The 19788-nt window shown below is 69.6% G+C and overlaps 10 pseudogenes; all 10 read right to left on the reverse strand.

Moving 5' to 3' along the window:
- Positions 1-11: 11 nt before the first annotated feature.
- Positions 12-131, reverse strand: LOC148756330 (5S ribosomal RNA; annotated as a pseudogene).
- A 1611-nt stretch (positions 132-1742) lies between these two features.
- LOC148756331 (5S ribosomal RNA) lies at positions 1743-1862 on the reverse strand (annotated as a pseudogene).
- A 2330-nt stretch (positions 1863-4192) lies between these two features.
- LOC148756332 (5S ribosomal RNA) lies at positions 4193-4312 on the reverse strand (annotated as a pseudogene).
- A 2048-nt stretch (positions 4313-6360) lies between these two features.
- On the reverse strand, positions 6361-6480 carry LOC148756333 (5S ribosomal RNA; annotated as a pseudogene).
- Positions 6481-8090: 1610 nt separating this feature from the next.
- On the reverse strand, positions 8091-8210 carry LOC148756334 (5S ribosomal RNA; annotated as a pseudogene).
- Positions 8211-10540: 2330 nt separating this feature from the next.
- Positions 10541-10660, reverse strand: LOC148756335 (5S ribosomal RNA; annotated as a pseudogene).
- Positions 10661-12708: 2048 nt separating this feature from the next.
- Positions 12709-12828, reverse strand: LOC148756336 (5S ribosomal RNA; annotated as a pseudogene).
- A 1610-nt stretch (positions 12829-14438) lies between these two features.
- Positions 14439-14558, reverse strand: LOC148756337 (5S ribosomal RNA; annotated as a pseudogene).
- A 2330-nt stretch (positions 14559-16888) lies between these two features.
- Positions 16889-17008, reverse strand: LOC148756338 (5S ribosomal RNA; annotated as a pseudogene).
- A 2048-nt stretch (positions 17009-19056) lies between these two features.
- Positions 19057-19176, reverse strand: LOC148756339 (5S ribosomal RNA; annotated as a pseudogene).
- Between the last annotated feature and the right edge of the window lie 612 nt (positions 19177-19788).

Here is a 19788-nt window from a genome sequence, read left to right on the forward strand (position 1 = left end):
AAAGGAGAGGCGAGCAAAAGCCTACAGGTATTCCCAGGCGGTCTCCCATCCAAGCACTAACCAGGCCCCTCCCTGCTTAGCTCCCGAGATCAGAGGAGATCGGGCGCGTTCAGGGTGGTATGGCCATAGACGATGGGACTCGGCTCCCCGCGCCCCAAGAGCCTGCTCCCGGCCTGCCTCGTGAGCGCCCGCCATGCAGATGCGCGGCTCCGGTGGCGAGCATCGACCTGCTGGCCGGCTCTGCCAGCACCGCGTCCCCCCCCCCCCCCCAGTCCGGCTCCCCGCCTCTTCCGAATGCCCCTGGCGTGGGCGGCGGGCTACTCCTGGCCGGCAGCGAGGCCCCTTCGCGCCACCCGAGGCTCCATGGGACACTGCCACTTCCCTGATGGTGCCAGAAGTCGTGGAACTCTGGCATCCTGGGACTCCCCGGACCCAGACCGCCATACACCCCGCCCCCCTACCGCCACCAGGTTTACCAACAACCGCACCCCCAAGGCTGGGGGAGGCCTGCACCAGCAGGCAACCCTGGGCTTGGGAGTTGTGGGAGGACCCCGCGGCGGCGGCTTGGGCGGCTGCGGAGGGGGGGGGCTGCGGCGGCGGCGGCGGCGGCGGCGGCGGCGGCAGCAGCGGCGGCGGGGGACGCGGCGGAGGCGAGGGAGGGTGGGGAGGTAGGCGATGGCAACCGCGAGGATGGCGCCAGGGCGGCGATGGCGGTGGCGACAATGGGGGCTTTGACGGTGGGCGCTGGGGCACGGGGGTCGATGGCGGCGGCGGCGGCGGCGGCGGCGGCGGCGGCGGGGGCGGAGGAGGCCGGGAGAGCAGAGGCGGGAGATTGAGGGAGTATGGCGATGGTGGCGGCGGCGGGCCTGGGGCGGGGGCGGGGGAGATGGCGGTGCAGGAGGCGGGGAGAGCAGAGGAGGGAGATTGAGGGAGTGCGGCAATGGCGGCGGCGGGGGCGGGGAGGGGGCGAGGGCAGCGCTGGCGGAGGGGGTGGGGAGCGCGGTGCTGGCGGCCGAGGGGGGGAGAGCAGAGGAGGGAGTTTGAGGGAGTACGGCGATGGCGGCAGCGGGGGCGGGGAGGGGGCGAGGGCAGCGCTGGCGGAGGGGGTGGGGAGCGCGGTGATCGCGGCGGCGGCGGCGGGAGAAGCGGGGGCTGATCGCGAGCAGCGATGGCGGCGGCGGCGGCGGCGGCGTCGGCTGCGGCGCGGGAGGGTTGCGAGGTCGGCGATGGAGGCGGCGGCAGCGTTGGGGGCTGTGTCGGCGGGCGCTGGGCGCGGGGAGGGTTGGCGCCGGCGGCGGCGGTAGCGGGGAAGAGGGCGGTGCTGGCGGCGGAGGAGGGGAGAGCAGAGGCGGGAGATTGAAGCAGTACAGCCATGGCGGTGGCGAGGGCGGGGGCAGGGGTGAGGTCAGCGCTGGAGGGGGGTGTGGGGAGCGCGGTGATGGCGGCGGATTAGGCGGTGGCGGCGGGGGCGAGGGCAGCGCTGTTGGCGGTGGCGGCGATCGAAGGTCGGCGAAGGGATCGAGATGACAGCCTCCGGGACTGAAGAGGACTGAGAAGAGGGTGTGCGGGGGAGCCCTGGCCGACGGGCCTGGTGTGCGGCCGGGGCTGCCAGCTTGTAGTGCCTGGCGGCTAACCCTCTGCTGGTCAGGGGGGCCTTCGGCTGGCTGGGCGGCTGCAGAGAGGCAAGGGGCGGCAGGGGTTCGGAGGGAGCCACGCCGGGGCCGCGGCGCAAAAGGAGAGGCGAGCAAAAGCCTGCAGCTATTCCCAGGCGGTCTCCCATCCAAGTACTAACCAGGCCCCTCCCTGCTTAGCTCCCGAGATCAGACGAGATCTGGCGCGTGCAGGGTGGTGTGGCCTTAGGCGCTGGGACCCGGCTCCCGGCACTCCAAGAGCCTGCTCCCGACCTGCTTCTGAGCGCACGCCATGCTGCTGGGCCGCTCGGGTGGCGAGCATGTCTGCCCGAGCGCCTCCCGCCAGCTCCCCGCCTCCTCCAGACGCCGCTGGTGTGGGCGACGGGCTCCTCCTGGCCCGCAGCGAGGCCCCTTCGCGCCCCCCAGTGGCTCTAACGGGCCTCTGTCACTTCCCTGACTGTGACATATGTCTGGGCGCCCTGGCATCCTGGGCCTCCCCAGGCCCCGAAGGGCTTTTACCCCGCCCCCCTACCCCAACCCCTCTCATCTCCCCCCAGCCCCACAACCGCACACCCCCCTTGCTGCTGTGCTGTCCCCACCTCTCAGGGCCACCGAGGGGGTCGCAGGGTCCTCTCAGTCCCCTCCACCCTAGGGACGTGCAACCCAGGCCCTGGCCCTGGCCGGCCCCACCCACTGGCCCAAAGCCAGGGAGAGCCACCCGCCACCAGGGGGCAGCACCTCCAGTCTGCCGCCACCCTTCCTCACACAGCCTTCTTTCTGGGTTCTCGCCCCTCGTCAGCGACCGGCGTCCCGCCCGATCACTGTTCACTTCACTGGCTACACGTCACCTCTCCTGACCCAGGGAGGTGAGAGAGAGGATGAGAGAAGGCCAGAGACGGAGCAAGAGAGAGGCGGAGAGAGACAGACGGGGACTGTGCGGACAGACTCGCAGAGAGCACTCTCCAGGCTCTGGGCCTCGCGTGGAGGGGTGCTGCGTGCGGGCTGCATGGATATCAGCTGTGACCGCTTGGCCATCAGCTGTTGCCAGTTGGCCATTGGCCACCGGCAGAGCTGCGGTGGCCAAGCTAGGAAGCGCGGATGGTGGACTGCAAATTGCAGAGGGGCGCGGACTGCAGTTGGCCGGCTTGGTGGGTCGGTAGGTTGGTGGGTCTGTTGGTTGGCAGAGAATCGGCCGGCAGGCTGGGGATCGGGCGGCTCCGGCTTGCCGAGTCTCCAAGCCAGCCGCCCGTGAGACATGGTGCTATGAGCCCCCTATCCGTGGTCTGTTGGTGTTCCCTCTTGGCCTCGCCAAATCCTGCATTCTTGTGCGGGCAGAGGGGCTAGAGTCCCCGCAGGACAGGGACAGACAGACAGAACGGGAGGAGGAGTAAGAGGGAGCGAGATGGAAATATGCTCGTATATGTACATGTATGTATCTAGACATACAGAGAGACATGGACAGAGACAGAGAAAGAGGGGGCTGGCACGCGGGGAGAGAGTTCCTGAGCCAGAGCCAGAGCCCAACAGGCACGTCACAGAGCCCGACGGATATGGGGTGGGGGAGGGTGTGAGGGACGCACAGGCGGGCACACGGACTGTTACAGACGCACTGAGGCTGTGTTGAAGTGGCAGCTCCTCCACCGGAGTGTGGTCGTGCCCGGGGCTGGGCTCCGCTAAGGAGGCATTGCCCTGGCGTTGGCAGTCACCATTGAAGCCTCCGGGGCGGGCCGCCAGGGTCTCCGGAGGGCCTGTGGTCTCTGAGCCCCGCCCAGGCACCCGCCCGCGGGAGGAGAGTGGCAGCCCCCAGGCACCCTGGTTGTGAGGGTTGTGCGCCTGCGTGCCTGCTCTGCCCTTGTGGTGGTCTCCCCCGGAGTCGATGGCGCGTGGTGTGTTGGGGTGCTGCTCCCGCCGTCCCCTGGTTTGTCCCGGCTCTTTGTGCCCTGTGTTTCAGGGACACCGTGGCCGGCGGGAAGGGAGGGCTCCTGGCTCTTGTGGGAGACGGGAGGGGCGCGCGGGGGTGTGGGGCGAGGTGCCTGCCAGCGGAGACAGAAGACTCCGGTGGGGCGGGGCGGGTGGGCGTCCCGTTTGCCCGAGGACACGCCGATCCTGTGTGTCGGGTCCCGGGGGCAGGCGCAGGGATGGGCGTGCCCTGGGCTCGGGCCGAGGTGCAAAGCACCGGCACGTCCTGGGATGGAGAGAGCCTGGTGGAGGCCTGCGCCGGCAGGCAGCCCTGGGCTTGGGCGTTGGGGGTTGCGGCGGCGGCAGGGTCGGGGAGCGAGAGGGAGCCCTGCGATGGCGGTGGCGGCGGCGGCGGCGACCGAGACGCGGCTGACTGCTGCAGGCTGACGGCCTGCCTCGGCGAAGAGCACTAAGAAGAGGGAGTGGGGGGGAGCCCTGGCCGACAGGCCTGGTGTGCGGCCGGGGATGCGAGCTTGTAGTGCCGGGCGACTGACCCTCCTCTGGCCAGGGGGACCTTCGGCTGCCTGGGCGGCTGCAGAGGGGCAAAGGGCGGCAGGGGTTCGGAGGGAGCCACGCCGGGGCGGCGGCGCAAAAGGAGAGGCGAGCAAAAGCCTGCAGCTATTCCCAGGCGGTCTCCCATCCAAGTACTAACCAGGCCCCTCCCTGCTTAGCTCCCGAGATCAGAGGAGATCGGGCGCGTTCAGGGTGGTATGGCCGTAGACGCTGGGACCCGGCTCCCCGCGCCCCAAGAGCCTGCTCCCGGCCTGCCTCTGACCGCGCGCCGTGCTGCTGGGCCGCTAGGGTGGCGAGCACGTCTGCCTGAGCGCCTGCCGCCCGCTCCCCGCCTCCTCCGGACGCCGCTGGTGTGGGCGACGGGCTACTCCTGGCCCGCAGCGAGGCCCCTTCGCGCCCCCCAGTGGCTCCACGGGCCTCTGTCACTTCCCTGACTGTGACATATGTCTGGGCGCCCTGGCATCCTGGGCCTCCCCAGGCCCCGAAGGGCTTTCACCCCGCCCCCCTACCCCAACCCCTCTCATCTCCCCCCAGCCCCACAACCGCACACCCCCCTTGCTGCTGTGCTGTCCCCACCTCTCAGGGCCACCGAGGGGGTCGCAGGGTCCTCTCAGTCCCCTCCGGCCCTAGGGACGTGCAACCCAGGCCCTGGCCCTGACCGGACCCATCCACAGGCCCAAAGCCAGGGAGAGCCACCCGCGCCACCAGGGTGCAGCATCTCCAGTCTGCAGCCACCCTTCGTCACAAGCCTTCAGTCTGGGCCCTGGAACCCTCGTCAGCGACCGGAGCCCCGCCCGATGTCCGGTCCCTTCACTGTCTACACGTCACCTCTCCTGACCCAGGGAGGTGAGAGAGAGGATGAGAGAAGGCCAGAGACGGAGCAAGAGAGAGGCGGAGAGAGACAGACGGGGACTGTGGGGACAGACTCGCAGAGAGCACTCTCCAGGCTCTGGGCCTCGCGTGGAGGGGTGCTGCTTGGGGGCTGCATGGTCATCAGCTGTGACCGCTTGGCCATCAGCTGTTGCCAGTTGGCCACTGGCCACCGGAGGAGCTGCGGTGGCCAAGCTAGGAAGCGCGGATGGTGGACTGCAAATTGCAGAGGGGCGCGGATTGCAGTGGGCCCGCTTGGCGGGTCGACGGGCGGTGTGTCGGTGGGTTGGCAGAGAAGCGGCCGACAGGTTGGGGATCGGGCGGCTCCGGCTTGCCGTGTCTCCGAGCCAGCCGCCCGTGAGACATAGTGCTATGAGCCCCCTATCCGTGGCTCTGTTGGTGTTCCCTCTTGGCCTCGCCATATCCTGCGTTCTTGTGCGGGCAGAGGGACTAGAGTCCCCGCAGGACAGGGACCGACAGAGAGAACGGGAGGAGGAGAAAGAGGGAGCGAGATCGAAATATACACCTATATGTACCTGTATGTACCTAGACATACAGAGAGACATGGACAGAGACAGAGAAAGAGGGGGCTGGCACGCGGGGAGAGAGCTCCTGAGCCAGAGCCAGAGCCCAACAGGCACGTCACAGAGCCAGAGAGACATGGGGTGGGGGAGGGGGGAGGGACGCACAAGCGGGCACACGGACTGGGACAGACGCACTGACGCTGCTTTGAAGTGGCAGCTTCTCAACCGAAGTGTGGTCATGCCCGTGGCTGGGCTCCACTAAGGAGGCAGTGCCCGGGCATTGAAAGTCACCCTTGAAGCCCCCGGGCCGGGCGGGAGGGCCAGTGGGCTCCGAGCCCCGCCCAGGAACCCCCCGCCCCGCGGGAGGAGAGTGGCAGCCCACAGGCACCCTGGTTGAGAGTGTTGTGTGCCTGCGTGCCTGCACTTCCCCTTGTGGTGGTCTCTCCTGGAGTCCGAGGGCGTGCGGTGTGTTGGGGTGCTGCTCCCTCAGTCCCCTGCTTTGTCCCGGCTCTTTGTACCCTGTGTGTTGGGGCCACTGCGGGAAGGGAGGGTTCCTGGCTCTTGTGGGCGATGGGAGGGGGCGCGCGGGGGTGTGGGGAGAGGTGCCTGCCGGCGGAGACACAGGCTCGGCTAACTGCTGCTGGCTGACTGCCTGCCTCAGCGAAGAGGACTAAGAAGAGGGTGTGGGGGTGAGCCCTGGCCGACGGGCCTGGTGTGCGGCCGGGGCTGCCAGCTTGTAGCGCCGGGTGGCTGACCGGCCTCTGGCCAGGGGGAACTTCGGCTGGATGGGCGGCTGCAGAGGGGCAAGGGGCGGCAGGGGTTCGGAGGGAGCCACGCAGGGGCGGCGGCGCAAAAGGAGAGGCGAGCAAAAGCCTACAGGTATTCCCAGGCGGTCTCCCATCCAAGCACTAACCAGGCCCCTCCCTGCTTAGCTCCCGAGATCAGAGGAGATCGGGCGCGTTCAGGGTGGTATGGCCATAGACGATGGGACTCGGCTCCCCGCGCCCCAAGAGCCTGCTCCCGGCCTGCCTCGTGAGCGCCCGCCATGCAGATGCGCGGCTCCGGTGGCGAGCATCGACCTGCTGGCCGGCTCTGCCAGCACCGCGTCCCCCCCCCCCCCCAGTCCGGCTCCCCGCCTCTTCCGAATGCCCCTGGCGTGGGCGGCGGGCTACTCCTGGCCGGCAGCGAGGCCCCTTCGCGCCACCCGAGGCTCCATGGGACACTGCCACTTCCCTGATGGTGCCAGAAGTCGTGGAACTCTGGCATCCTGGGACTCCCCGGACCCAGACCGCCATACACCCCGCCCCCCTACCGCCACCAGGTTTACCAACAACCGCACCCCCAAGGCTGGGGGAGGCCTGCACCAGCAGGCAACCCTGGGCTTGGGAGTTGTGGGAGGACCCCGCGGCGGCGGCTTGGGCGGCTGCGGAGGGGGGGGGCTGCGGCGGCGGCGGCGGCGGCGGCGGCGGCGGCAGCAGCGGCGGCGGGGGACGCGGCGGAGGCGAGGGAGGGTGGGGAGGTAGGCGATGGCAACCGCGAGGATGGCGCCAGGGCGGCGATGGCGGTGGCGACAATGGGGGCTTTGACGGTGGGCGCTGGGGCACGGGGGTCGATGGCGGCGGCGGCGGCGGCGGCGGCGGCGGCGGCGGGGGCGGAGGAGGCCGGGAGAGCAGAGGCGGGAGATTGAGGGAGTATGGCGATGGTGGCGGCGGCGGGCCTGGGGCGGGGGCGGGGGAGATGGCGGTGCAGGAGGCGGGGAGAGCAGAGGAGGGAGATTGAGGGAGTGCGGCAATGGCGGCGGCGGGGGCGGGGAGGGGGCGAGGGCAGCGCTGGCGGAGGGGGTGGGGAGCGCGGTGCTGGCGGCCGAGGGGGGGAGAGCAGAGGAGGGAGTTTGAGGGAGTACGGCGATGGCGGCAGCGGGGGCGGGGAGGGGGCGAGGGCAGCGCTGGCGGAGGGGGTGGGGAGCGCGGTGATCGCGGCGGCGGCGGCGGGAGAAGCGGGGGCTGATCGCGAGCAGCGATGGCGGCGGCGGCGGCGGCGGCGTCGGCTGCGGCGCGGGAGGGTTGCGAGGTCGGCGATGGAGGCGGCGGCAGCGTTGGGGGCTGTGTCGGCGGGCGCTGGGCGCGGGGAGGGTTGGCGCCGGCGGCGGCGGTAGCGGGGAAGAGGGCGGTGCTGGCGGCGGAGGAGGGGAGAGCAGAGGCGGGAGATTGAAGCAGTACAGCCATGGCGGTGGCGAGGGCGGGGGCAGGGGTGAGGTCAGCGCTGGAGGGGGGTGTGGGGAGCGCGGTGATGGCGGCGGATTAGGCGGTGGCGGCGGGGGCGAGGGCAGCGCTGTTGGCGGTGGCGGCGATCGAAGGTCGGCGAAGGGATCGAGATGACAGCCTCCGGGACTGAAGAGGACTGAGAAGAGGGTGTGCGGGGGAGCCCTGGCCGACGGGCCTGGTGTGCGGCCGGGGCTGCCAGCTTGTAGTGCCTGGCGGCTAACCCTCTGCTGGTCAGGGGGGCCTTCGGCTGGCTGGGCGGCTGCAGAGAGGCAAGGGGCGGCAGGGGTTCGGAGGGAGCCACGCCGGGGCCGCGGCGCAAAAGGAGAGGCGAGCAAAAGCCTGCAGCTATTCCCAGGCGGTCTCCCATCCAAGTACTAACCAGGCCCCTCCCTGCTTAGCTCCCGAGATCAGACGAGATCTGGCGCGTGCAGGGTGGTGTGGCCTTAGGCGCTGGGACCCGGCTCCCGGCACTCCAAGAGCCTGCTCCCGACCTGCTTCTGAGCGCACGCCATGCTGCTGGGCCGCTCGGGTGGCGAGCATGTCTGCCCGAGCGCCTCCCGCCAGCTCCCCGCCTCCTCCAGACGCCGCTGGTGTGGGCGACGGGCTCCTCCTGGCCCGCAGCGAGGCCCCTTCGCGCCCCCCAGTGGCTCTAACGGGCCTCTGTCACTTCCCTGACTGTGACATATGTCTGGGCGCCCTGGCATCCTGGGCCTCCCCAGGCCCCGAAGGGCTTTTACCCCGCCCCCCTACCCCAACCCCTCTCATCTCCCCCCAGCCCCACAACCGCACACCCCCCTTGCTGCTGTGCTGTCCCCACCTCTCAGGGCCACCGAGGGGGTCGCAGGGTCCTCTCAGTCCCCTCCACCCTAGGGACGTGCAACCCAGGCCCTGGCCCTGGCCGGCCCCACCCACTGGCCCAAAGCCAGGGAGAGCCACCCGCCACCAGGGGGCAGCACCTCCAGTCTGCCGCCACCCTTCCTCACACAGCCTTCTTTCTGGGTTCTCGCCCCTCGTCAGCGACCGGCGTCCCGCCCGATCACTGTTCACTTCACTGGCTACACGTCACCTCTCCTGACCCAGGGAGGTGAGAGAGAGGATGAGAGAAGGCCAGAGACGGAGCAAGAGAGAGGCGGAGAGAGACAGACGGGGACTGTGCGGACAGACTCGCAGAGAGCACTCTCCAGGCTCTGGGCCTCGCGTGGAGGGGTGCTGCGTGCGGGCTGCATGGATATCAGCTGTGACCGCTTGGCCATCAGCTGTTGCCAGTTGGCCATTGGCCACCGGCAGAGCTGCGGTGGCCAAGCTAGGAAGCGCGGATGGTGGACTGCAAATTGCAGAGGGGCGCGGACTGCAGTTGGCCGGCTTGGTGGGTCGGTAGGTTGGTGGGTCTGTTGGTTGGCAGAGAATCGGCCGGCAGGCTGGGGATCGGGCGGCTCCGGCTTGCCGAGTCTCCAAGCCAGCCGCCCGTGAGACATGGTGCTATGAGCCCCCTATCCGTGGTCTGTTGGTGTTCCCTCTTGGCCTCGCCAAATCCTGCATTCTTGTGCGGGCAGAGGGGCTAGAGTCCCCGCAGGACAGGGACAGACAGACAGAACGGGAGGAGGAGTAAGAGGGAGCGAGATGGAAATATGCTCGTATATGTACATGTATGTATCTAGACATACAGAGAGACATGGACAGAGACAGAGAAAGAGGGGGCTGGCACGCGGGGAGAGAGTTCCTGAGCCAGAGCCAGAGCCCAACAGGCACGTCACAGAGCCCGACGGATATGGGGTGGGGGAGGGTGTGAGGGACGCACAGGCGGGCACACGGACTGTTACAGACGCACTGAGGCTGTGTTGAAGTGGCAGCTCCTCCACCGGAGTGTGGTCGTGCCCGGGGCTGGGCTCCGCTAAGGAGGCATTGCCCTGGCGTTGGCAGTCACCATTGAAGCCTCCGGGGCGGGCCGCCAGGGTCTCCGGAGGGCCTGTGGTCTCTGAGCCCCGCCCAGGCACCCGCCCGCGGGAGGAGAGTGGCAGCCCCCAGGCACCCTGGTTGTGAGGGTTGTGCGCCTGCGTGCCTGCTCTGCCCTTGTGGTGGTCTCCCCCGGAGTCGATGGCGCGTGGTGTGTTGGGGTGCTGCTCCCGCCGTCCCCTGGTTTGTCCCGGCTCTTTGTGCCCTGTGTTTCAGGGACACCGTGGCCGGCGGGAAGGGAGGGCTCCTGGCTCTTGTGGGAGACGGGAGGGGCGCGCGGGGGTGTGGGGCGAGGTGCCTGCCAGCGGAGACAGAAGACTCCGGTGGGGCGGGGCGGGTGGGCGTCCCGTTTGCCCGAGGACACGCCGATCCTGTGTGTCGGGTCCCGGGGGCAGGCGCAGGGATGGGCGTGCCCTGGGCTCGGGCCGAGGTGCAAAGCACCGGCACGTCCTGGGATGGAGAGAGCCTGGTGGAGGCCTGCGCCGGCAGGCAGCCCTGGGCTTGGGCGTTGGGGGTTGCGGCGGCGGCAGGGTCGGGGAGCGAGAGGGAGCCCTGCGATGGCGGTGGCGGCGGCGGCGGCGACCGAGACGCGGCTGACTGCTGCAGGCTGACGGCCTGCCTCGGCGAAGAGCACTAAGAAGAGGGAGTGGGGGGGAGCCCTGGCCGACAGGCCTGGTGTGCGGCCGGGGATGCGAGCTTGTAGTGCCGGGCGACTGACCCTCCTCTGGCCAGGGGGACCTTCGGCTGCCTGGGCGGCTGCAGAGGGGCAAAGGGCGGCAGGGGTTCGGAGGGAGCCACGCCGGGGCGGCGGCGCAAAAGGAGAGGCGAGCAAAAGCCTGCAGCTATTCCCAGGCGGTCTCCCATCCAAGTACTAACCAGGCCCCTCCCTGCTTAGCTCCCGAGATCAGAGGAGATCGGGCGCGTTCAGGGTGGTATGGCCGTAGACGCTGGGACCCGGCTCCCCGCGCCCCAAGAGCCTGCTCCCGGCCTGCCTCTGACCGCGCGCCGTGCTGCTGGGCCGCTAGGGTGGCGAGCACGTCTGCCTGAGCGCCTGCCGCCCGCTCCCCGCCTCCTCCGGACGCCGCTGGTGTGGGCGACGGGCTACTCCTGGCCCGCAGCGAGGCCCCTTCGCGCCCCCCAGTGGCTCCACGGGCCTCTGTCACTTCCCTGACTGTGACATATGTCTGGGCGCCCTGGCATCCTGGGCCTCCCCAGGCCCCGAAGGGCTTTCACCCCGCCCCCCTACCCCAACCCCTCTCATCTCCCCCCAGCCCCACAACCGCACACCCCCCTTGCTGCTGTGCTGTCCCCACCTCTCAGGGCCACCGAGGGGGTCGCAGGGTCCTCTCAGTCCCCTCCGGCCCTAGGGACGTGCAACCCAGGCCCTGGCCCTGACCGGACCCATCCACAGGCCCAAAGCCAGGGAGAGCCACCCGCGCCACCAGGGTGCAGCATCTCCAGTCTGCAGCCACCCTTCGTCACAAGCCTTCAGTCTGGGCCCTGGAACCCTCGTCAGCGACCGGAGCCCCGCCCGATGTCCGGTCCCTTCACTGTCTACACGTCACCTCTCCTGACCCAGGGAGGTGAGAGAGAGGATGAGAGAAGGCCAGAGACGGAGCAAGAGAGAGGCGGAGAGAGACAGACGGGGACTGTGGGGACAGACTCGCAGAGAGCACTCTCCAGGCTCTGGGCCTCGCGTGGAGGGGTGCTGCTTGGGGGCTGCATGGTCATCAGCTGTGACCGCTTGGCCATCAGCTGTTGCCAGTTGGCCACTGGCCACCGGAGGAGCTGCGGTGGCCAAGCTAGGAAGCGCGGATGGTGGACTGCAAATTGCAGAGGGGCGCGGATTGCAGTGGGCCCGCTTGGCGGGTCGACGGGCGGTGTGTCGGTGGGTTGGCAGAGAAGCGGCCGACAGGTTGGGGATCGGGCGGCTCCGGCTTGCCGTGTCTCCGAGCCAGCCGCCCGTGAGACATAGTGCTATGAGCCCCCTATCCGTGGCTCTGTTGGTGTTCCCTCTTGGCCTCGCCATATCCTGCGTTCTTGTGCGGGCAGAGGGACTAGAGTCCCCGCAGGACAGGGACCGACAGAGAGAACGGGAGGAGGAGAAAGAGGGAGCGAGATCGAAATATACACCTATATGTACCTGTATGTACCTAGACATACAGAGAGACATGGACAGAGACAGAGAAAGAGGGGGCTGGCACGCGGGGAGAGAGCTCCTGAGCCAGAGCCAGAGCCCAACAGGCACGTCACAGAGCCAGAGAGACATGGGGTGGGGGAGGGGGGAGGGACGCACAAGCGGGCACACGGACTGGGACAGACGCACTGACGCTGCTTTGAAGTGGCAGCTTCTCAACCGAAGTGTGGTCATGCCCGTGGCTGGGCTCCACTAAGGAGGCAGTGCCCGGGCATTGAAAGTCACCCTTGAAGCCCCCGGGCCGGGCGGGAGGGCCAGTGGGCTCCGAGCCCCGCCCAGGAACCCCCCGCCCCGCGGGAGGAGAGTGGCAGCCCACAGGCACCCTGGTTGAGAGTGTTGTGTGCCTGCGTGCCTGCACTTCCCCTTGTGGTGGTCTCTCCTGGAGTCCGAGGGCGTGCGGTGTGTTGGGGTGCTGCTCCCTCAGTCCCCTGCTTTGTCCCGGCTCTTTGTACCCTGTGTGTTGGGGCCACTGCGGGAAGGGAGGGTTCCTGGCTCTTGTGGGCGATGGGAGGGGGCGCGCGGGGGTGTGGGGAGAGGTGCCTGCCGGCGGAGACACAGGCTCGGCTAACTGCTGCTGGCTGACTGCCTGCCTCAGCGAAGAGGACTAAGAAGAGGGTGTGGGGGTGAGCCCTGGCCGACGGGCCTGGTGTGCGGCCGGGGCTGCCAGCTTGTAGCGCCGGGTGGCTGACCGGCCTCTGGCCAGGGGGAACTTCGGCTGGATGGGCGGCTGCAGAGGGGCAAGGGGCGGCAGGGGTTCGGAGGGAGCCACGCAGGGGCGGCGGCGCAAAAGGAGAGGCGAGCAAAAGCCTACAGGTATTCCCAGGCGGTCTCCCATCCAAGCACTAACCAGGCCCCTCCCTGCTTAGCTCCCGAGATCAGAGGAGATCGGGCGCGTTCAGGGTGGTATGGCCATAGACGATGGGACTCGGCTCCCCGCGCCCCAAGAGCCTGCTCCCGGCCTGCCTCGTGAGCGCCCGCCATGCAGATGCGCGGCTCCGGTGGCGAGCATCGACCTGCTGGCCGGCTCTGCCAGCACCGCGTCCCCCCCCCCCCCCAGTCCGGCTCCCCGCCTCTTCCGAATGCCCCTGGCGTGGGCGGCGGGCTACTCCTGGCCGGCAGCGAGGCCCCTTCGCGCCACCCGAGGCTCCATGGGACACTGCCACTTCCCTGATGGTGCCAGAAGTCGTGGAACTCTGGCATCCTGGGACTCCCCGGACCCAGACCGCCATACACCCCGCCCCCCTACCGCCACCAGGTTTACCAACAACCGCACCCCCAAGGCTGGGGGAGGCCTGCACCAGCAGGCAACCCTGGGCTTGGGAGTTGTGGGAGGACCCCGCGGCGGCGGCTTGGGCGGCTGCGGAGGGGGGGGGCTGCGGCGGCGGCGGCGGCGGCGGCGGCGGCGGCAGCAGCGGCGGCGGGGGACGCGGCGGAGGCGAGGGAGGGTGGGGAGGTAGGCGATGGCAACCGCGAGGATGGCGCCAGGGCGGCGATGGCGGTGGCGACAATGGGGGCTTTGACGGTGGGCGCTGGGGCACGGGGGTCGATGGCGGCGGCGGCGGCGGCGGCGGCGGCGGCGGCGGGGGCGGAGGAGGCCGGGAGAGCAGAGGCGGGAGATTGAGGGAGTATGGCGATGGTGGCGGCGGCGGGCCTGGGGCGGGGGCGGGGGAGATGGCGGTGCAGGAGGCGGGGAGAGCAGAGGAGGGAGATTGAGGGAGTGCGGCAATGGCGGCGGCGGGGGCGGGGAGGGGGCGAGGGCAGCGCTGGCGGAGGGGGTGGGGAGCGCGGTGCTGGCGGCCGAGGGGGGGAGAGCAGAGGAGGGAGTTTGAGGGAGTACGGCGATGGCGGCAGCGGGGGCGGGGAGGGGGCGAGGGCAGCGCTGGCGGAGGGGGTGGGGAGCGCGGTGATCGCGGCGGCGGCGGCGGGAGAAGCGGGGGCTGATCGCGAGCAGCGATGGCGGCGGCGGCGGCGGCGGCGTCGGCTGCGGCGCGGGAGGGTTGCGAGGTCGGCGATGGAGGCGGCGGCAGCGTTGGGGGCTGTGTCGGCGGGCGCTGGGCGCGGGGAGGGTTGGCGCCGGCGGCGGCGGTAGCGGGGAAGAGGGCGGTGCTGGCGGCGGAGGAGGGGAGAGCAGAGGCGGGAGATTGAAGCAGTACAGCCATGGCGGTGGCGAGGGCGGGGGCAGGGGTGAGGTCAGCGCTGGAGGGGGGTGTGGGGAGCGCGGTGATGGCGGCGGATTAGGCGGTGGCGGCGGGGGCGAGGGCAGCGCTGTTGGCGGTGGCGGCGATCGAAGGTCGGCGAAGGGATCGAGATGACAGCCTCCGGGACTGAAGAGGACTGAGAAGAGGGTGTGCGGGGGAGCCCTGGCCGACGGGCCTGGTGTGCGGCCGGGGCTGCCAGCTTGTAGTGCCTGGCGGCTAACCCTCTGCTGGTCAGGGGGGCCTTCGGCTGGCTGGGCGGCTGCAGAGAGGCAAGGGGCGGCAGGGGTTCGGAGGGAGCCACGCCGGGGCCGCGGCGCAAAAGGAGAGGCGAGCAAAAGCCTGCAGCTATTCCCAGGCGGTCTCCCATCCAAGTACTAACCAGGCCCCTCCCTGCTTAGCTCCCGAGATCAGACGAGATCTGGCGCGTGCAGGGTGGTGTGGCCTTAGGCGCTGGGACCCGGCTCCCGGCACTCCAAGAGCCTGCTCCCGACCTGCTTCTGAGCGCACGCCATGCTGCTGGGCCGCTCGGGTGGCGAGCATGTCTGCCCGAGCGCCTCCCGCCAGCTCCCCGCCTCCTCCAGACGCCGCTGGTGTGGGCGACGGGCTCCTCCTGGCCCGCAGCGAGGCCCCTTCGCGCCCCCCAGTGGCTCTAACGGGCCTCTGTCACTTCCCTGACTGTGACATATGTCTGGGCGCCCTGGCATCCTGGGCCTCCCCAGGCCCCGAAGGGCTTTTACCCCGCCCCCCTACCCCAACCCCTCTCATCTCCCCCCAGCCCCACAACCGCACACCCCCCTTGCTGCTGTGCTGTCCCCACCTCTCAGGGCCACCGAGGGGGTCGCAGGGTCCTCTCAGTCCCCTCCACCCTAGGGACGTGCAACCCAGGCCCTGGCCCTGGCCGGCCCCACCCACTGGCCCAAAGCCAGGGAGAGCCACCCGCCACCAGGGGGCAGCACCTCCAGTCTGCCGCCACCCTTCCTCACACAGCCTTCTTTCTGGGTTCTCGCCCCTCGTCAGCGACCGGCGTCCCGCCCGATCACTGTTCACTTCACTGGCTACACGTCACCTCTCCTGACCCAGGGAGGTGAGAGAGAGGATGAGAGAAGGCCAGAGACGGAGCAAGAGAGAGGCGGAGAGAGACAGACGGGGACTGTGCGGACAGACTCGCAGAGAGCACTCTCCAGGCTCTGGGCCTCGCGTGGAGGGGTGCTGCGTGCGGGCTGCATGGATATCAGCTGTGACCGCTTGGCCATCAGCTGTTGCCAGTTGGCCATTGGCCACCGGCAGAGCTGCGGTGGCCAAGCTAGGAAGCGCGGATGGTGGACTGCAAATTGCAGAGGGGCGCGGACTGCAGTTGGCCGGCTTGGTGGGTCGGTAGGTTGGTGGGTCTGTTGGTTGGCAGAGAATCGGCCGGCAGGCTGGGGATCGGGCGGCTCCGGCTTGCCGAGTCTCCAAGCCAGCCGCCCGTGAGACATGGTGCTATGAGCCCCCTATCCGTGGTCTGTTGGTGTTCCCTCTTGGCCTCGCCAAATCCTGCATTCTTGTGCGGGCAGAGGGGCTAGAGTCCCCGCAGGACAGGGACAGACAGACAGAACGGGAGGAGGAGTAAGAGGGAGCGAGATGGAAATATGCTCGTATATGTACATGTATGTATCTAGACATACAGAGAGACATGGACAGAGACAGAGAAAGAGGGGGCTGGCACGCGGGGAGAGAGTTCCTGAGCCAGAGCCAGAGCCCAACAGGCACGTCACAGAGCCCGACGGATATGGGGTGGGGGAGGGTGTGAGGGACGCACAGGCGGGCACACGGACTGTTACAGACGCACTGAGGCTGTGTTGAAGTGGCAGCTCCTCCACCGGAGTGTGGTCGTGCCCGGGGCTGGGCTCCGCTAAGGAGGCATTGCCCTGGCGTTGGCAGTCACCATTGAAGCCTCCGGGGCGGGCCGCCAGGGTCTCCGGAGGGCCTGTGGTCTCTGAGCCCCGCCCAGGCACCCGCCCGCGGGAGGAGAGTGGCAGCCCCCAGGCACCCTGGTTGTGAGGGTTGTGCGCCTGCGTGCCTGCTCTGCCCTTGTGGTGGTCTCCCCCGGAGTCGATGGCGCGTGGTGTGTTGGGGTGCTGCTCCCGCCGTCCCCTGGTTTGTCCCGGCTCTTTGTGCCCTGTGTTTCAGGGACACCGTGGCCGGCGGGAAGGGAGGGCTCCTGGCTCTTGTGGGAGACGGGAGGGGCGCGCGGGGGTGTGGGGCGAGGTGCCTGCCAGCGGAGACAGAAGACTCCGGTGGGGCGGGGCGGGTGGGCGTCCCGTTTGCCCGAGGACACGCCGATCCTGTGTGTCGGGTCCCGGGGGCAGGCGCAGGGATGGGCGTGCCCTGGGCTCGGGCCGAGGTGCAAAGCACCGGCACGTCCTGGGATGGAGAGAGCCTGGTGGAGGCCTGCGCCGGCAGGCAGCCCTGGGCTTGGGCGTTGGGGGTTGCGGCGGCGGCAGGGTCGGGGAGCGAGAGGGAGCCCTGCGATGGCGGTGGCGGCGGCGGCGGCGACCGAGACGCGGCTGACTGCTGCAGGCTGACGGCCTGCCTCGGCGAAGAGCACTAAGAAGAGGGAGTGGGGGGGAGCCCTGGCCGACAGGCCTGGTGTGCGGCCGGGGATGCGAGCTTGTAGTGCCGGGCGACTGACCCTCCTCTGGCCAGGGGGACCTTCGGCTGCCTGGGCGGCTGCAGAGGGGCAAAGGGCGGCAGGGGTTCGGAGGGAGCCACGCCGGGGCGGCGGCGCAAAAGGAGAGGCGAGCAAAAGCCTGCAGCTATTCCCAGGCGGTCTCCCATCCAAGTACTAACCAGGCCCCTCCCTGCTTAGCTCCCGAGATCAGAGGAGATCGGGCGCGTTCAGGGTGGTATGGCCGTAGACGCTGGGACCCGGCTCCCCGCGCCCCAAGAGCCTGCTCCCGGCCTGCCTCTGACCGCGCGCCGTGCTGCTGGGCCGCTAGGGTGGCGAGCACGTCTGCCTGAGCGCCTGCCGCCCGCTCCCCGCCTCCTCCGGACGCCGCTGGTGTGGGCGACGGGCTACTCCTGGCCCGCAGCGAGGCCCCTTCGCGCCCCCCAGTGGCTCCACGGGCCTCTGTCACTTCCCTGACTGTGACATATGTCTGGGCGCCCTGGCATCCTGGGCCTCCCCAGGCCCCGAAGGGCTTTCACCCCGCCCCCCTACCCCAACCCCTCTCATCTCCCCCCAGCCCCACAACCGCACACCCCCCTTGCTGCTGTGCTGTCCCCACCTCTCAGGGCCACCGAGGGGGTCGCAGGGTCCTCTCAGTCCCCTCCGGCCCTAGGGACGTGCAACCCAGGCCCTGGCCCTGACCGGACCCATCCACAGGCCCAAAGCCAGGGAGAGCCACCCGCGCCACCAGGGTGCAGCATCTCCAGTCTGCAGCCACCCTTCGTCACAAGCCTTCAGTCTGGGCCCTGGAACCCTCGTCAGCGACCGGAGCCCCGCCCGATGTCCGGTCCCTTCACTGTCTACACGTCACCTCTCCTGACCCAGGGAGGTGAGAGAGAGGATGAGAGAAGGCCAGAGACGGAGCAAGAGAGAGGCGGAGAGAGACAGACGGGGACTGTGGGGACAGACTCGCAGAGAGCACTCTCCAGGCTCTGGGCCTCGCGTGGAGGGGTGCTGCTTGGGGGCTGCATGGTCATCAGCTGTGACCGCTTGGCCATCAGCTGTTGCCAGTTGGCCACTGGCCACCGGAGGAGCTGCGGTGGCCAAGCTAGGAAGCGCGGATGGTGGACTGCAAATTGCAGAGGGGCGCGGATTGCAGTGGGCCCGCTTGGCGGGTCGACGGGCGGTGTGTCGGTGGGTTGGCAGAGAAGCGGCCGACAGGTTGGGGATCGGGCGGCTCCGGCTTGCCGTGTCTCCGAGCCAGCCGCCCGTGAGACATAGTGCTATGAGCCCCCTATCCGTGGCTCTGTTGGTGTTCCCTCTTGGCCTCGCCATATCCTGCGTTCTTGTGCGGGCAGAGGGACTAGAGTCCCCGCAGGACAGGGACCGACAGAGAGAACGGGAGGAGGAGAAAGAGGGAGCGAGATCGAAATATACACCTATATGTACCTGTATGTACCTAGACATACAGAGAGACATGGACAGAGACAGAGAAAGAGGGGGCTGGCACGCGGGGAGAGAGCTCCTGAGCCAGAGCCAGAGCCCAACAGGCACGTCACAGAGCCAGAGAGACATGGGGTGGGGGAGGGGGGAGGGACGCACAAGCGGGCACACGGACTGGGACAGACGCACTGACGCTGCTTTGAAGTGGCAGCTTCTCAACCGAAGTGTGGTCATGCCCGTGGCTGGGCTCCACTAAGGAGGCAGTGCCCGGGCATTGAAAGTCACCCTTGAAGCCCCCGGGCCGGGCGGGAGGGCCAGTGGGCTCCGAGCCCCGCCCAGGAACCCCCCGCCCCGCGGGAGGAGAGTGGCAGCCCACAGGCACCCTGGTTGAGAGTGTTGTGTGCCTGCGTGCCTGCACTTCCCCTTGTGGTGGTCTCTCCTGGAGTCCGAGGGCGTGCGGTGTGTTGGGGTGCTGCTCCCTCAGTCCCCTGCTTTGTCCCGGCTCTTTGTACCCTGTGTGTTGGGGCCACTGCGGGAAGGGAGGGTTCCTGGCTCTTGTGGGCGATGGGAGGGGGCGCGCGGGGGTGTGGGGAGAGGTGCCTGCCGGCGGAGACACAGGCTCGGCTAACTGCTGCTGGCTGACTGCCTGCCTCAGCGAAGAGGACTAAGAAGAGGGTGTGGGGGTGAGCCCTGGCCGACGGGCCTGGTGTGCGGCCGGGGCTGCCAGCTTGTAGCGCCGGGTGGCTGACCGGCCTCTGGCCAGGGGGAACTTCGGCTGGATGGGCGGCTGCAGAGGGGCAAGGGGCGGCAGGGGTTCGGAGGGAGCCACGCAGGGGCGGCGGCGCAAAAGGAGAGGCGAGCAAAAGCCTACAGGTATTCCCAGGCGGTCTCCCATCCAAGCACTAACCAGGCCCCTCCCTGCTTAGCTCCCGAGATCAGAGGAGATCGGGCGCGTTCAGGGTGGTATGGCCATAGACGATGGGACTCGGCTCCCCGCGCCCCAAGAGCCTGCTCCCGGCCTGCCTCGTGAGCGCCCGCCATGCAGATGCGCGGCTCCGGTGGCGAGCATCGACCTGCTGGCCGGCTCTGCCAGCACCGCGTCCCCCCCCCCCCAGTCCGGCTCCCCGCCTCTTCCGAATGCCCCTGGCGTGGGCGGCGGGCTACTCCTGGCCGGCAGCGAGGCCCCTTCGCGCCACCCGAGGCTCCATGGGACACTGCCACTTCCCTGATGGTGCCAGAAGTCGTGGAACTCTGGCATCCTGGGACTCCCCGGACCCAGACCGCCATACACCCCGCCCCCCTACCGCCACCAGGTTTACCAACAACCGCACCCCCAAGGCTGGGGGAGGCCTGCACCAGCAGGCAACCCTGGGCTTGGGAGTTGTGGGAGGACCCCGCGGCGGCGGCTTGGGCGGCTGCGGAGGGGGGGGGCTGCGGCGGCGGCGGCGGCGGCGGCGGCGGCGGCAGCAGCGGCGGCGGGGGACGCGGCGGAGGCGAGGGAGGGTGGGGAGGTAGGCGATGGCAACCGCGAGGATGGCGCCAGGGCGGCGATGGCGGTGGCGACAATGGGGGCTTTGACGGTGGGCGCT

Source organism: Rhinolophus sinicus, chromosome 12 (genome assembly GCF_057876585.1).
Source record: "Rhinolophus sinicus isolate RSI-liver-muscle chromosome 12, RSI-T2T, whole genome shotgun sequence".
NCBI lineage: Eukaryota > Metazoa > Chordata > Mammalia > Chiroptera > Rhinolophidae > Rhinolophus > Rhinolophus sinicus.